Source organism: Psammomys obesus, unplaced genomic scaffold, assembly GCF_907164565.1.
Source record: "Psammomys obesus unplaced genomic scaffold, mPsaObe1.curated_primary_1811, whole genome shotgun sequence".
Lineage (NCBI taxonomy): Eukaryota > Metazoa > Chordata > Mammalia > Rodentia > Muridae > Psammomys > Psammomys obesus.
In genome coordinates this window covers 17670205-17687474 of record NW_026596109.1, presented here as the reverse complement: position 1 = coordinate 17687474, position 17270 = coordinate 17670205, and positions in this window count along the sequence as shown.

Genomic DNA, 17270 nt, shown 5'->3' with positions numbered 1-17270 from the left:
GTCTCTGTCTGCCTGTCTGTCTGACTTCATTTTCCATTGTTTTCTCACCTACAAACCAATCTTTAGTCTTTCCAAGAAAATGTCTGCATAAGTTTTTTTTTTTTCTACTTTACTGGTTTTATGTGTTTGGGTCCTTTTATACACAAGAGTGATATCATATTTATAGAGAATCCTTACTGGATCCACCAGCTAATATAGTCCTCCTTTGTTCTGACTTCCAGAACTCTTACTTCTTCAAAAATTAATTATGTATTATAATTAACTTACTTGTTCAGTTACATGTTCTTGTTTCTGCATTACTTTAAAAAGTCCATCAGGAAAGATACCTTAAATCCCTTAATGACTAATTGTTCTTCCTGGTGAGATGGTAAATGATGTGCTTAAAGTTGCACTAAGTGTAAATCTAAATTTTGCTAACAGCTTGTGGCATGATTCAAAGTTCATATTCTGTCCAATATACTTCAATTATTTTACCTTATTTCTGTTTGTCCAGGTTGATATAATATTTAATAAGTTAGTTTACATGTGTTTTTTAAATAACTATATACTTATATGCTTACATTAGTTTACAAACAAATTCTACATGTTTTCATTTTGTACTTCTTTATGTCAAACTACAAATAAAAGTAAACCTGTGAGAGTCGGGTATTTATGAGGGGAGCAGTAGAGATAGAAGAATCTCATACATGTGTAGTTCAGGGAATCTGGTATATGCAGTGGTAAACAACAAGAGTTTGTGTCTAAAATAAATTAGAGGATGAAGAATAGAGCATGAACATGCACATGCATGTGCACACACAGACACCATGGTAAAGTATATAAATACTCAGATCATGGATTGTTAGCAAGCTTTTTTGTAAAGAGCCACACACATAGTGAATACCCCATTCTTTGTGAGCCTAATTCATACCATAAGCTCAGCGGTTATAGCACAAAGAATCTCAGACACAGTGTGCAGACACTTGATCTTTTCTATGTCTGGATAAAACTTTATAAACACCAAAATGTATATTCTACGTGAATTTTGTATCATATAATATTTCATTTACTTTTCCTAGCTATTTAAAAATATTGTATTTATTATAACCCAGGCAATGGCTTTGGCCCATAGCTTATATTTTCTAATCCATGAGCTACATTAACACACTGTTCCAAGGCAGCTTTCTATTGGTTTTTGAAGTGTTTTGAAAACCCTAAATCATCAATTAAGTTGATTCTGACTTAACAATATGGTTCTTCTTGAACATAAATGTTACATTTGTTCATCAGTTATAAAAGCATATTTAAGATTTGAAAGTAAACAAGACCGTATGGGAAATAGTTTAGTGAATAAATTTGTGCTATAGGAATATTTCAAATGCCACCTAGCCAATGAGTTTATAACAGTTAGATAATACTCTGTCCACAGATTCCTTCTACCTTTTATTAGCACTTTGCATGTAAAATTGCAATGAAAGTGGGTGGAATGAAAATAGGTAACCTCCCAAATGAAAAATATCCAAAATAGTCTAGAGTACAGCTCAGTAGGAGAGTATATGTGTAGCCTTTGCAAGGCCCTAGGTTTGATCCCTGGGACCAAAAAGTAAAATATACACAATAGAAACAGATGGCATTGTTGAAAAAATAAAGGGGGTTTATTTTATACTAACAAGACTTTGGTATTTAAATTATGGTCCCTTTTTCACATATTTTTATCTACATAATGCTCCATTTTTAGCTTTAAAGAGGTATTTTAGGTTGTTTCCTGTTTTCTTCTTCTGGCTTTCAGAGGCCCTCTGTAGCAGGTTCCTAGGTTGTTTCTGTTTTCTTCTTCTTCTGATGTCCATCCTCTTTGCCTTTCAGGATGGGGATTGAGCATTTTAGTTAAACTCCTCTCTTTTGCTTAGTTTATTTAGATGTACAGATTTTAGTGGGTTTATTCTATGTTGTATGTCTATATGAGTGAGTATATACTGTGTGTGTCTTTTTGCTTCTGGGACAACTCACTCAGGATGATCCTTTCCAGGTCCCACCATTTACCTGCAAATTTCATGATTTCCTTATTTTTCATTGCTGAGTAATACTCCATTGTATAGATGTACCACAGTTTCTGCATCCATTCTTCAGTTGAGGGGCATCTGGGCTGTTTCCAGCCACAGAGGGCCTCTGAAAGCCTCTGCCGTGCAGACTGTCAAAGCAGATGCTGAGCCTGATGGTCAACTGACGGGCAGAGTGAATGGAATTTTATGTAAGAAGTGGGAAATAGTAAGAGCTGGAGAGGACAGGAATTCCACAAGGAGAGCAACAGAACAAGAAAATTTGAACACAGGGAACTTCCCAGAGACTCATACTCCAACCAAGGACTATCCGTGGAGATAACCTAGAACCCTGACAATGCAGCCACTTCTGATGAGAACTGATAGACTAAGATCAGAAAGAAGGAGAGCAGGACCTTCCCTATCAGTAGACTTGGGGAGGGGCATGCATGCAGAAAGGGGGGGGGAGAGTAGGACCGGGAGGGGGGAGGGAGGGGCTTATGGGGGATACAAAATGAATGAAGTGTAATTAATAAAAGTTAAATAAAAAATTTAAAAAATAGATATAAAAGCCAAAAAGAGAAATAATCACAGACTTATAAATACACAGGTATTTGTTATGAATCTACTTATAGATAAAGAGATGAAAATGGACTGATACCAGTGGCATAAATATTTAGGCCCTTTGATACCTATAAATGTTCATTGGTGACCATTGTGGGATTCATGCTTCACTATTGTGTTTAAACCTTGATAATAGAATTGCCAATGGTTTACTATACCTTGCCTATTGTAGATTTATTACAATGTGTGTGCGTGTTGTCTCTGTTAACAAATAAACATTTTATATGTTCACAAAAAAGAGGTATTTTAACAATACTGACACTTTAAAGCTTATGTTCAAATTAATATCAGAAGGTAGATATAGATTAGATAGATAGATAGATAGATAGATAGATAGATAGATAGATAGATACATAGATACATAGATACATAGATAGATAGATATCCTTTTTGCCAAAATCTTATCCATGAACAATATTGATGATTCTGGGTAACTTGGTTGAAAATCATGAGAACTTAAATCTGGGTGATTGTCAGAATTGCTTGCCTCAAAGGCAACTATTCAGAATTAGGAATTCTCAATGGCATGCCTTTCCTCTGTATGGGCAGGTTCTTTTCAAATAATGACTACTTATGCATGTAATTGCCCTGAATATATGATATCTACACCTTCTATGTTCCTCAAATTGTCATTTCCTTATTTTATATATGAATTTATTTTTTTATAATTTATTTACTTAATATCCCAAATGTAGTCTGCTCCTACCTCCCCACCATTCACATCATCACTAACTATTCCCCCCTGTCCCCTTACCTTAGTCCACAGAGAAAAGTAATCCTTCTTCCCTACCACCTGAACCTAGGTTCTAAAGTTTCATTAGGACTGCCTACATCTTCTTCCTCTGTGACCTGATAAGACCACCCCACCAGGGGGAAGTGATCAAAGAGTGGGCAACAGAGTCCTTAACTCTAACCAAACAAGTGAAAAACTTGTATGGAAAAAAAAAAAAAACTTCAAGTCTCTGAAGAAAGAAATTGATGCAGCTATCATAGGATGGAAAGATCTCCCATGCTCATGGATCGGTAATATTGACATCATAAAAATGTCCATCCTACAAAAAACAAATGCACTCCCCATCAAAATGCCAAAACAGTTCTTTATAGACCTTGAAAGAACAATTCTCAACGTCATATGGAAAAACAAAAAACCCAGAATACTTAAAACAATCCTGGAAAGTGAAAGATCCTCTGGAGGTATCTCAACAGTAACAAAATCAGTGTGGTACTGGTATAAAAACAAAATGGTGGATCAATGGAATCAAATCAAAGACTCAGAAATAAACTCACACACCTACAGACACTTGATTTCTGACATAGAAGCCAAACTATATAATGGAAAAAAGGTAGCATCTTCAACAAATGGTGCTAGTCTAATTGGATGTCTACATGTAGAAAAATGCAAATAGACCGATATTTATTACCCTGCACAAAACTAAAGTCCAAGTGGATCAAAGACCTCAACAGAAAACCAGACACACTAACCCCGTTAGAAGAAAAAGTGGGGAAGAGCCTTGAACTCATTGGCACAGAAGATGACTTCCTGAACAGAACACCAACAGCTCAGGTACTAAGATAAACAATCAATAAATGGAACCTAAAGAAACTGAAAAGCTTCCTTAAAGCAGAGGACACTGTAAACAGAACAAAACAACAGCCTACAGACTGGGAAAATATCTTCACTAACTCTACATCCTGTCATTTTTCTTTATTAGAGTAGTCCCAACTATAAAAGTGTAGGAGAGCCAAATTACCCCCTCCCCCACCCAAGAAGAAGAAAGTGTAAGATAGGAAAAGAGGATAAAAATTCTGGTGTGGATGAGAATCTCAGCAGGCAGCAAACATTGCCAATTTCTTGTAGCTGTTGCCTGTAGGCAAGTACTCAAGATTAACTCCACAAGCTCTCCTGGCACTCCACTGGTTTCTCTTAGTTTCCAGTAATTTAGATGCTCCTACAATTGATTATACTGTAGAAAACTCAGACATTCCATAAAGCTTCTATATCCCCTACCCTCAGCATACGAAAGATACTTATCAAGTTAACATTTTCCCTGTTTCCTGTATGAAATGCCAGTATTGCATACAAATGTACTTTTCTTTGCAAAGTGATATCATGAGCACAAACTGTTTATTTTCCCCTGTGATGCATAGTGAAGCACAGCATTTCCACATCATTTAACATTCTTCCAGACCCTGATGCTGCATGCATATTCATGTGTGTGTGTGTAAGAATGTGTAAGTTATAAAATCAATCCATTTTGGACTTTTAGTTTGCTCTATTCATTTCATTATGCCTGATTCTTAGATGGATACTTTTGCGGATGAATGCCTGTGCACACCCTTGATTACTCCATGTTTCTGAACACCAAACTTTTTGAAAGAAAGAGTAGATGTGCATTTATGGTTTCCTTCCCAGGGTTTTATAAGAAGTCAGATTCTAGGCTGATATAAAAGAAATCGACCCCTTCATTCTCTTGTAAGCATTTTTATGTGAACATTTATTCTTTTTCATTACTTATTTTTCAAGATGTAATGATAATGTACATTTATATCATTTAGTTTATTCACCTAATCGCCACAGATTAGAATTTCTTTATGTACTAATAGTCATTACTTAGACAATTTTTCTTTTGATGTCTATACGAGCTTATATATGTAAAACATTAGCTATCTTTTGTTGTACACATTGCAGTAATCCTCTCTTCCAATCTCATTTTACTTTTCTTTGAGTCATTTTTTTTTAGCTTTATGGAAATATTCCGGTTTTTATAGTAAATTCATCATCCTTCTTTTGATTTTCTTCTCTGCCTTGAATCTTGGGTTTTTATCAACTTGACAGAATATAAGTACCACTTATGTCTTTATGTGATTTTTTTTAGATATGTTTTCACCATGTAGCTCCCAAATCCATAAAATATTGTACTGTAACAGAAGTCTTTCTATATAGAGATTTTGTTTGTGTTTGAGCCATCTTAATAGCTTCCATAGACACCTTTCATACTCCTCTACAAAGGCTCTAGCAGGGCCTCCACTTACAACCACACTAGTGTGGCTTCTACCCTACACAGACACTAGCAGGGCCTCTAAACCACTGAGACACTGTCAGGGCCTGTATACTACAATGACAGCAGTACACTACAAGGTCTCCACCCTACAAAGACGACCCTGGACCTCTACCCATGAGAGACATTAGCATGTCCTCTAGCCTACAAAAATACTGTCACTGACTCTAAACCACACAGACATTAGCAGGGATACCATCAAGGCCTTTCCCCTACACTGGCACAGCCTCTACAAACAAAGGACATAAACAGAACCTCTATCCTATAAAAATAATACTCTAGCTTCTGAACCACAGAGAGACACCAGCAGGGTCTCTATCTCAATACTAGCAGGGACTCTGTGTAGAGCTAGAAAGGTATTATCAGAGCCTCTAAACTACTAAGATGCTATCAGGGTCCCTACACTACAAAGACAGTGTCAGAGACTCTACCCTACAAAGACAGATGTTGGGCCTCTACCCATGAAAGACAGCAGGAATGCTATCTTACCAAAATCACTACCACAGCCTCTAAAGTACACAGACATTAGCAGGGCCTTTACTACATAAAGACTGCCATAGTCTCTACTCTACAAAGACACTAGCAGGGACTCTGTTACACATTAGCAAAGCCTCTCCCTTGTAAAGACACTAGCAACTATTTTACTCCATAAAGACACTAATAGGACCTCTAACTCACAAAGAGCATAGAAGCACCTCTAAAATACAAAGTTATAACCTCTAACTCTAAAAAACAAACAAACAAACAAAAAACTATCAGGGCCTCTCTCCCTTCAAAGACTCTTTCTAACAAAAGCACTAACATGTCCTTTACCTCAAATAGGCAATAACAGGGCCTCTATCATACAAAGACAGCAGCAGATCCTTTACCCCACAAAGGCATATGCATGGTCTCTACCTATGGAGAAAATGGAAGGCCTCTGCCTCACAAAAATAATAAGGACTCCACCCTGAAAAGACCCTAGCTGGACCTCTACTTCATGAAGACACCGGCAGGTGTCTGCCCTCCAAAGATATTGTCAGAGCTTCTAAACCACTAACACACTATCAGGTCCCCTCCCCAATAATGACACTAGCATGGCCTCTACAAATGACAAATGCTAGCAGGGCCTCTACCAATGAAAGACAGAGCAGGGCCTCTCACCTGCCAAAACCCTACCATAGCATGTAAACCACACAAACATTATCAGGGCCTCTACCTCACAAAGGAATTAGCATGGTCTCTATAAATGAAAGACATTAAGAGGGTCTGTATCCTAGAAAACAATAGCAAAGCTTCTCAACCGCATAGATATTAGAAGGGCCTCTACCTCACAAAAACACTAGGAGGGCCTCTTTCCCACAATAACATTGAAGGATATCTACACCACAAAGACACCAGTAGGGCGTGGTAGATTAAATAGTGATTGCTCCCATAGACTCATGTGTTCAAATGTCTGGCCCACAGGAAGTGACACTATTAGGACGTGTTGGAGTAGCCTTGTTGGAGTAGGTGTTAACTTACTAAAGGAAATGTGTCACTATAAGGGTGAGCTTTGAGGTCTCCTATGCCCAAAGTTCAGCATGTCTCTTTCTTCTGCCTAAGGATCAAGATGTAGAACTGTAGGGTAGAGGTCCTGCTACTGTCTTTTTGAGCTAGAGACTCAGCTAGTGTCTTTGTGAGGCAGAGGCCCTACTAGCATCTCTGGAATAGAAAGGTCCTGCTAGTGTCTCTGTAGGGAATAGACCCTGGTAATATCTTCGTGGAATGGAGAAACTGAGTGACTTCATTGGATTAAGGTCCTGCTAGTGTCACTGAGGGATAAAGGCCCTGCTGATGTCTGTCATGTAGAGGCCCTTATATTGTCTTTTTGCTGTACAGGCCTTGCTATTGTCCTTGTATTGTAGAGGACCTGCTAGTATCTTTTGTGCAGAGAGGCTCTGGTATTATATTTGGTGTAAAGACCCTGCCAGTGTCTTTGTAGGGTAGCTGCATTGCTAGTGTTTGTAGAAACTCAGCTAGTGTCTCCGTGGGGCAGAGTTCCTTCTAGTATTTTTGTGAGATAGAGACTACACTAGTTTCTTTGTGCCGTACAGGACCTACTAGAGTCTTTGAAAAGAAGGAGCCCTGCTAGTTTCTTGGTAGGATAGAGGGTCTTCTAATATATGTGTGGTAAAGGCCCTGCTAGTACCTTCTTGACTGGAGGCTCTGCTAGAATCTTTGTGTGGTAGCAGCCTTGCTACTGTCTTCATACTATAGAACCTCTGCTTTTGTATTGTGAAATAGGAGCACTGATAGTGTTTTTCTGAGCTAGTGACCCTGCTAAGTTTTTGTGGAACCTAGGCCCTGACAGTGTCAATGTAAGGTAGAGGACCTACTATTGTATCTGTGGAATAGAGATTCTATAACTCTGTATGTGTTACATAGGCTCAGCTAGTGTCTTTTTAGGGTAAAAGCCCTGATAGTGTCTTACAGGGTTGAGGTCCTCCTTATGTCTTTGTATGTGACAGGCTCTGCTTCTGTCTTTTGGATATAGAGGCCATATTTGTGTCTTTGTAAAGTGGAGGACATGCTAGTTTCTCTGTCGGGTAGACTCCCTACAAGTATTTCTGTGTGGTAGAGGCCCTGCTAATGTCCCCCTATAGTCTATTTAACACACACGGTCTGCTACTTCCTGTAAATGTTTCTGTGAAGTAAAGACACGACTAGTATCTTTGTAGTCTATGGTCCCTGTAATAGTCTTTGTAGGATAAAAGCCCTGATTGTGTGTATGTAGAGTAGAGGCTCTGTTAATGTGCTAGTATAGCGTCCCTGATAGTTTCTTTGGGAGACAAAGACCTTTCGAATGTCTTTGTAGAGTCTCCTTTAGTGTCCTTGTGGGGTAAAGGCCATGTGAGTTCTTTGTGGTGTAGAGGGCCTGGTATTGCCTTTAAGGATAAAAGCCCTGTTTCTTCTGTCTTTGTAAGTAGAGGCCCAGATAATGTTTTTGGGGGAGAGGGTATACTTCCTACTAGTCTTTTTGAGGGGTATATTCCATGGTAGAATTTTTGTAGGGCAGAGGTCCTGATACTGTCTTTAAAAGTTATAGGTTCTGCTAGTATATTTGTAAGGTAGAGAAGGCTCTACCTTACAAACATACTGTTTCTGTAGGGTTGAAGCCCTGCTACTGTTTTTGTAGAGTATAGGTCTTTTCAATTCTGTTCATAGGATATAGGCCCTGTTATTATCTTCATGGAGTAGAGATTCTGATATTGTCTTTTGGGGGAAGAGGTCCTGGTAGTGTCTGTTTTGGTGTAGAGTCCCTGATAGTTTCTTTGTAGGGTTGTTGTAGTAAATTAAAAAAAAAAAAAAACTGTTGGGCTATATAATGTTTATTATTAGCCTTAGGGTTATTATGGTATATTATTTAACCCACTATCACAAATAATAAGACACTGACACCTGCTAGATTTAGACTTGCCTTATTTACCTTGGGCTGGGCAGATGTTTCACTTACACTCTCTCATTATCCTCACCATCCATCTCCTAACCCCCATCCAGTGCCATCCACCTTAGTCATCCTCATCTGGACCACCTCTCAACCATCATCCCATGGTAGTTGCTTTTATTCTTTGTCTGGGCCTTTCCATGCCATCATTGCAGTACTTTCTCCTGTCCCACATGGCCTTTTCTCCATGTTAACCCTTCGTGGTGCCCTCCTTCCTAGTCTCTTCCCATCTGTCTGATTCCCATGATTCTCTTTTGAACCCAAAAGCCCAGGAACCCTAGCCAAGCCTATCCCATTTCCTGTCATTCCCAGGTATAGGCTGCTTAATCAACCAATCAGGTATGTTTTAGGCAGGTTTAAAAAACAAGAATAAGTGAAACCAGATCACTAGAACAACACCAACATAGGAGATAGGTCTGGCTAATGTTTTTGCAAGGTAGAAGATCTGCTAATATCTTTGTAGAGTAGATTCCTTGATGGTATCCTTGTATGGTAGAGGTACTGCTAGTATGGGCCTTGAGATTATCTTCAAATGGCATAGGCCTTGCTAGTCTCTTTGTGGGGTAGACTGCCTGCTAGCGTCTTTATCCTTGTAAGGTAGTGACCCTGCATTCTCTATGTAGGGTGGTCTCCCTGCTAGTGTCTTTGTGGTGTGGGTTAGAGGCCCTGCTAGTGTCTTTGGGGCAAAAGGCCCCTCTGATGTCTTTGTGAATTAGAGATCCTGCTAGTATGTTGTGGAGTAGAGACTCTGCTAGTGTCTTTGAGGTGTAGAGACACTGATAGTGTCTTTGTTGGGTAGAGGTCCTGCTAAGGTTGTAGGGTAGAGGCCCTGCTAGCAATTTTGTAGGGTAGGGGTTCTCCCAGTGTCTTGGTAAGTGTTCTAAAGACTACAAGGCCTGACTCTGGATTAGGTTCTCCTTCATTTGCTCCCTTGCTCCAAGCTGGTAGGCGCTTGTATTGGTGCTGTATCGCTATTTTCTGATGTAGATTTTCATCTCAAAAAGGAAAGTAAAAACGCATTTCTCTGATAGCTGTATGTAATGGGCCCCATACTCTTTTTATTTTTATTTATTTTTTTGACTATAGCCTTGGGTTTAGCCTTTGATTTTTTTTTGGCTACCAGGAAAGGTCTTGGAAACCAAGATAAAGTAATGAGGATAATTAGTGTTGGTCACACTTTCCTAACTAGAAAGGAAGTAGTTGCTTACACTGATCAGAGGTAACATTTACAGGAGGGCTAGGTTGATAATTTCTGACACTGAAAATTTTTAATTTCTGAGGTACTCAGCCTGATTTTAACTCAGTGAGATACGAAGTATTTCTCATGCAGGATCACGTCCTCACAGAACATCTCCAACATGGCGACCTGTCTACAGATGCACAAACTGAAGCTCATAGATGTTAATTGACATGGAGCCAGCTACACAGTTGATTAGAGGTACAGCACAGGATGGAATCCAGTGCCTATCAGATGGCAACTCTCGAAATGTTCTCAGATGTTCTTAACTGAAGGACTACGCTGTTAGAGAAAACTAGAGCAAATGAGCTAGCTACAGGTCAGAGGCAACTCGGAAACGAGTGCTGTTTAGATTCTGCTGTCACTCTCCTTGTGATTACTACAGCTCTGTCACTCAGTGTAGTAATCCTTGTGATTACTACAGCTCTGTCAACTATCTGATGATTTACTCTGAGCTCCTGGCCCTGCCTCATAAAGGCATCTTTGTGATTCTCATCAGAAACCATGCTCTGGGGTGACACATAACATAAATCATTAAAAATGACAGCCATAGCTTTGCAGAGAAGACAATCTTTTAAAGATGACAAGGAAACAAAGGGGATTCTAGAAAATGCTGATGTAATCTTTTTAAAAGCTTTGAAAATTTTCAAGCTTGAAGATGAACTGTCTCTTTTGGATCTGGAGGATGATTCCCAGAGTCTAGCATCCCTCAGCCATGTTCATGCTCTGTAGGTGAGATGTGATACCCTGACTGTCAGTCCCTGATAAAGGACCTCAAAGGAGCTAGTGGCCTATACTCAGGATGGGAGTGATGGAGGACAGGCAAAGAGACAGGAAGCATACTGTGTACTGCAGGAAGAGGAAGTGGGAGGCACAGCCACAGTGGTGACCACAGTAGACACGATAGACATAAACTGGAACAGGGGTTCATCTAAGCACTTAAATACCTTAAGCAATGGTCCTTTCCTTTCTCCATGTTTTCTTCATTTATTGTTTCAGGACTGTAAACATGCTGAGCTGTCAATATGCCAATCTCAACTCAATAGCTGTTCAATGTATGTGAGAAAAGAAATTAAATGCCCCTTGTTAAAAAAGTAAAGGGATGTGGCCAGCGGGCAGCTTGTTCTTCATGTGGGTCATCTGGCAATTGGAGGGACAGGCTGTTTCTAACATGAACTCTATTGCCTGCTTTTGGATCACTTCCCCCTGGCAGAGCTGCCTTGCTGGGCTTCAGGGGATGAGGATATGCTCAGTCCTGAGATGTGCTGGGGAGGGTTGATATGGGGAGTGGGGCTCTCCTTTTCTGGCAGCAAAGGAGAGGAGGAGGGGGAAGGAGAGGAATGGGGCACTGGGAAGAGAGAAGGGAGGGGCACCCTTGGGATGTAAAGTAAATAAGCTCAAATTAAAAAAAAATAAGAGGGAAAAAGTACAGGAAAGAACAGGCAAGTGGAACTGGAACTCATGTCCTTTTGTCACTAGGGAGAAGAAGCTAATTAGTCTAAATAAGCAGAAAAGCAGATCACCAGTGCTAACAAACTGGCATGCTTTCCCCAAGAAGGAAACGGAAAGCCTACAAGCAGCTGCACCTGCAGAGGAGGGATGAAAGAGGACAGAGGTCACCTGTCTCCTGAGGGCTAAGGGTGCATCCGACAGGGATGGCTTCACATGGAACCCACATGTCTACGCGCATATTCACGAAAGCAGGACCAGCAGCGACACGGACAGAGTCTAGGCACACATCTGCACCATGGCTGTTCCTCCATGCCGGTCCCAAAATTTGCTTGACCTATTTCATTGGTTATATGCAGAAGGCTCTAACTGCCCCAGAGTACCAGGGCCGGAGAAACTGGTGTCCTATACCTTTAGTACCCTGTTCCTTAAAAATAATGATCTGTTTTATGATGTGTTTTCTCTGCTCTTGGTGTGCAGTAAGTTGTAGACTTACTGAAGACCCTCGCAGTCCACAGGATCCCAAGGCTGGGGTGTAGGAATTGTGTATATCAGACTGAAGAGGGGAAGTCAGAACCAGGGGTTGGAATTCGTTTTCCGTGGCACTGCTTGCTGACGTGGCATTTAGTTTAAGTACCTCCTGCTTCCAATATACACTTCCAGAATTATCAAGAGTGATTCTGTTTTCAGTGCAGAGCTGACAGGATGTAATTGGACACCACAGAGGCACACTTATCTTCACTTTTTTTGAGGGTCTTTTTGTTATCATCACATAATATTCTGCAACTCATTCAAAGCATCTCCTCAACCGAAATGATAACACTGCTGTTTCTGAAATTCTTTCCGTCTAGAAGTTATGTTGCTTGGAATTTGCAAACGTGGTAAGACAGGGATTACTATGACAGAGCTAAAGTTCTCTTCTGCTTGACTGAATGTTAGACAGTTTCTGTTTTCCTGTCTTTGAACCTCCTCCCCCCCTCCCCGTGCATTAACAAGTTTCCTTTTGAAAATTATTTTCTTCCTGTTTTAGAGGTAAATTTTCTCTAACACAGCAATATCATCCTCAAGGACAGAAGGCCGAGATCCATTTGCTTCTGAGGCTAGAAATCCCTGATTTCCCCCAGAATGAGCTTTAAGTGGTTTAAACAACTTCATCACCTTTTTGGTGGCCGCCCTGTTGATATTTGACATGTATAACATCTCTTCTTTCCTCCTTATTCCACAACGAGCTTGTAAATAGAGTCTAATAAGACATTATATAGTGAGAGAAAACACACACACACACACACACACACACACACACACACACACACAGTTTTGTTGTCCATTATAGGTGGATTCCAGTTTCTGTTCCCCAGAAACCCTAGGATTTCATTTGCATGATAACTGAGCTTTGTAGTGAGATTCTCTAATTCAGGGTTGATCTCTAGGCAGTGTATCTGTTTAGGGTTTATTTATTAATTTCCCATTACCTGCTAGTCTGAGAGGAAAATTGAAAACACACCAGTCTCAAAGAGGCCAGTTTCTAACAAGCTTCCCTGAAAGCCTGTGTTTGATGAATTCTAAAGGAAATATTGTGAACAATTGTTCTCAAGATACTTTGATGGAACAGATGGGGGAAATGCCATAATCCTCAAAAAAAATTCCCAATATGTAGAAGGTTCAGCAATGTGACAGTGGAAGGAAAAAGATTCTGTCATAGGAAGCCTTCAAATTGAAGCCACTGAAATCCTTTGTTTAGAAAACATTTCCTACTACAGAAAGGGGTATTGCAGTTACACCATAGGCTCTGTTTCCTCAGAATTCTTCATTATACTTTGTAACAATCCTAACTAGAAAAAAAAGATGGTAGAAATGTAGTGCAAGACTAAGATCCAATTTCTATGTCTTCATACAGCTAATGTAATTAGGAATTTAAAGTTTGATAATACCACAGACCATTAATGTGTCTTTGCCCACGAACCCAGCACCCATCCTGTGAATAGATCATGGCCAGGACTTTGCAGCATTCTGTTTCTCCCTCGCCCAAGTCCTGTTTCTTATCTTTCTGGCCCCAGACATTCTGTCCTGTTTCCTTCCTTTCCAGCAGTCCTGTAATCTCCGTTTCTGTGATTCTTCCCTGTCTACTGAAAACAGAGGAAGGTATTGTAAATGAGTTTTTAAAAAAAGAAAGAAAGAAAAAGAAAGTACCTAACCAATCAATTTTAATCTAACATTTGAAGAAGAACGTAGTATTGAGATTGTGTGAGGCCTCAGTAATCCAACATGGTGTCACATCCTCAGGAGTATGTTGACTGCTTCTGCTTATAAACTGTTGTCACTCCAGTGATTACTCAGATTGCTCTTAATGCTTTTTCTTTAGAGTATCAAAAGACAAAGAAAAAAGTAACATTGTAATAAATACTAATTCATAAATCACAGAATAATTAACACAGTTCGTGAGTGAACATGATTATGGTATAAAACATAACCAATATGATTATCTTCGATAACAGAACTTATCTGTATTCAAGAGTAAGAGAAGAGATGGGGAAAGTTCCTGATTAACCATCAATTGAGCTCTAAAATGCATAATAGTTGTCCTTCCTTTGCTCATTCCCTATTGTTCCAGAGCTAAACTCCTGTAATTTTCAAAAGAAAAGAAATGTGCCTCTATGTGAAAACTAGGAGATCCAGTGAATAACCAGGAGAATCTTAAACAGGCTGTTAGAAATTTGTTCTGTATTGATCTAAAAATCTTTTAAAAATATACATAAAGGAAATTTAAGAGAAAAGATTTTATCTTCAGAAGAATTACGTAAGTGGCTACATCCATCTCCAGTGATTTATAAGGTATGTGAAGGTATTTAAAGCTCAGCGTTAAGAGTATCCTTTGGATTGAAAAGCATAGTTTATGGTTTCAGAAGGTCATAATAAATGATGCCTTAATGGAGTCTAAATTCTAGTTCTGCAGCTTGAGTTGATTCTGTGAGTCAGCACAAAGTAGCCTTTTTCCCTCTCAGCCACTTACTACCCTCGACTCTCCTGCCTTGAACACAGCATAGAATAGGACAGCATAGAATGACCCCGTGGCCAATAGCACGTTTAAGTAAATATTTAAATGACTGGGGAAAGTAGTCATTGAAAGAAAAAAAAAGTGTGAAATTAAACTGCGACTGTGCCACACTGCAGAGGCAATGGGTATGCTTAAGTGCCTAATGAAATACTGCATTACAGCCCGAAGGCTCTTAGTTCAAAACATGCTTTTAAGTTTCCAGGAGAAAACAGGGATGTATGGGTTGTGAAAAAGTGAGAATCCTTTTCTGATTAAAACAATGTCTCAAGAAGTTGCATAATATTTACAAAAAGAAATTTCTTTTTAGGTAAAATTTTACTTCTTCAGAGAGTAAAGATGAGGTTCTTATGGGTACAGATTTGGCCTGACATCCCCTTCTTCAAATAAAATCCTAAGCTAAACCAAAAACAGCATCAGCCACTGATACATTTGTTGGCAGAAAGAAAACGAATATATACTGTAATCAGGCTATCTTTTAGCTTAAAGGGAGTCCACGTTGAAAACACAGAATTAACAGACCATCAGGAGTTTCTAAACACAGGCAGCTTGCACAAATACACGGCATGGAAAAGGCCTCACACTGAGCTATAACCACATGGAGGTGCCGTGGTCCTTGCCATTCTATACCCATAAGACATTAGCCTGGCACTGTTCTACAGGCCCTGTGCTGAGGAAGCAGGCTTGCTCTGCCTTCATTGCCCGTTGCTCCAAACTTTTCAAAACCCTAAAAGTGGCCAAGCTTCAAGGATTAAAATGATCTACCCACCCTGCACCCCCAAAATGCCCCAACCACATCTCTTTGCTGTTTTCCAAAAGGAGGTAGTTTCATGTGGTTTATTATATCTTTGCCAAACATGTGCTCTCCAAGGTGTGGAGAGGGAAAAACAGATACATGAGCTACTTGAGGGGGAACTAGCTTGACCCCAGTTAGTTCACTTAGCAAGCTCTGTTGATTCTGTCTGCTCCGAGATGGTGATAAAGGATTGTTGCTTCCTTCATGCTTGTTATAATCGATACAGTTTTGCGCATTCTTCTGTTCTGATGAGTCAGAAAATAAGACAGAAAATCATTATAAGTTCCGCCATGGCTACTCTTTGCTAAAGCATTTCTATTCTCCTGACTCTGTGGGGAGGGAGACAGAACTTACAGGGAAAGCATAATGATTCTAGGATTACTTCCCACTCTGAGAAAGCAACCAAGTGAGCATTTTCTTAAAAGTGGTTTTTAAAAAAGACAAACAAACAAGAAACAAATTCCCTTTGCTTTGACAGACTGATTTTATAAAAACAGAATGATAAAAATATAGGCAATTTCTTTGTTAGCTGTAGAAGGCAAGGCTCTTAGATCATGGTGCTAGGCAGAATGACTGACCTCCCTACTTGGGGATTAGCTCTTTGTTTATAGTTTGTCTTTGTTTATAGTTTGAAACTTTTTTTTGTATTTTATTTTTTTCTTATCAGTTACATTTATTAACTCTGTACCCCAGCCATGTCCTGATCCCTCATTCCCTCCCAGTCCCTCCCTCCCTCCCTCCTTTCCACCATGCCCCTTGCCAAGTCCACTGATAGGGGGGACCTCCTCCCCATTCATCTGATCCTGTTTTATCAGGTATCTTCAGGACTGGCTGCAAAACTCTCCTCTGTGGCCTAACAGGACTGCTCCTAAGACCTATTTCCCCGGGAAAGTGAAGGGAGCAAGCTTCAGAACAGAGCCATGTCTCAGAGCCCTACTACAGGGGTTCTCAATTAGCTTGATGAGAGAGGCATGGAGCTAAAGGACTATTGCATGCAGGTGTCTGTAAAAATATTTCATAAGGTGCCTTCTGTGTCATTCAGTCACAGTCTTTAGTATTTTGCATTCTCTCTAGTACACTGAAACGTTTTCTTTTCTCATAGTTTCCATTAGATAAAACAGGAACAAAACTTAAAACCATATCTCAAAGCCCAGCTGACTATTTGTTCTCAATGAGAGGTCAGCTACTGACTGTAGGCACATCACAGCCCAAATGAGTTCACAGTTCTACTCAGCCTGTTAAATCCTCACGGTGACTCTCAAACTGACACTCAGTAGGATCCTCGGGCATTTCTGCTCACAAAGTGTAGAGTGCATTTCTTCCAGAAAAAAAAAAAAAAGGTTTGGTTATTTTTCTCCACACATAACATTCCCATCCCCATACAATATACATATATACACATACAGATATAAATACAGATATCTATACCTATCCATATATATACATATAAGTATGTATTGGTCTAAAGAAAAGAGTAAGTTCTTAGAAAGGAAGGTTAGGTTATAGAAACAAAGAATTTTAACTTTATTGCAATCAAATAATAATCTTACATATCCTTAAATAAGCAGTTGC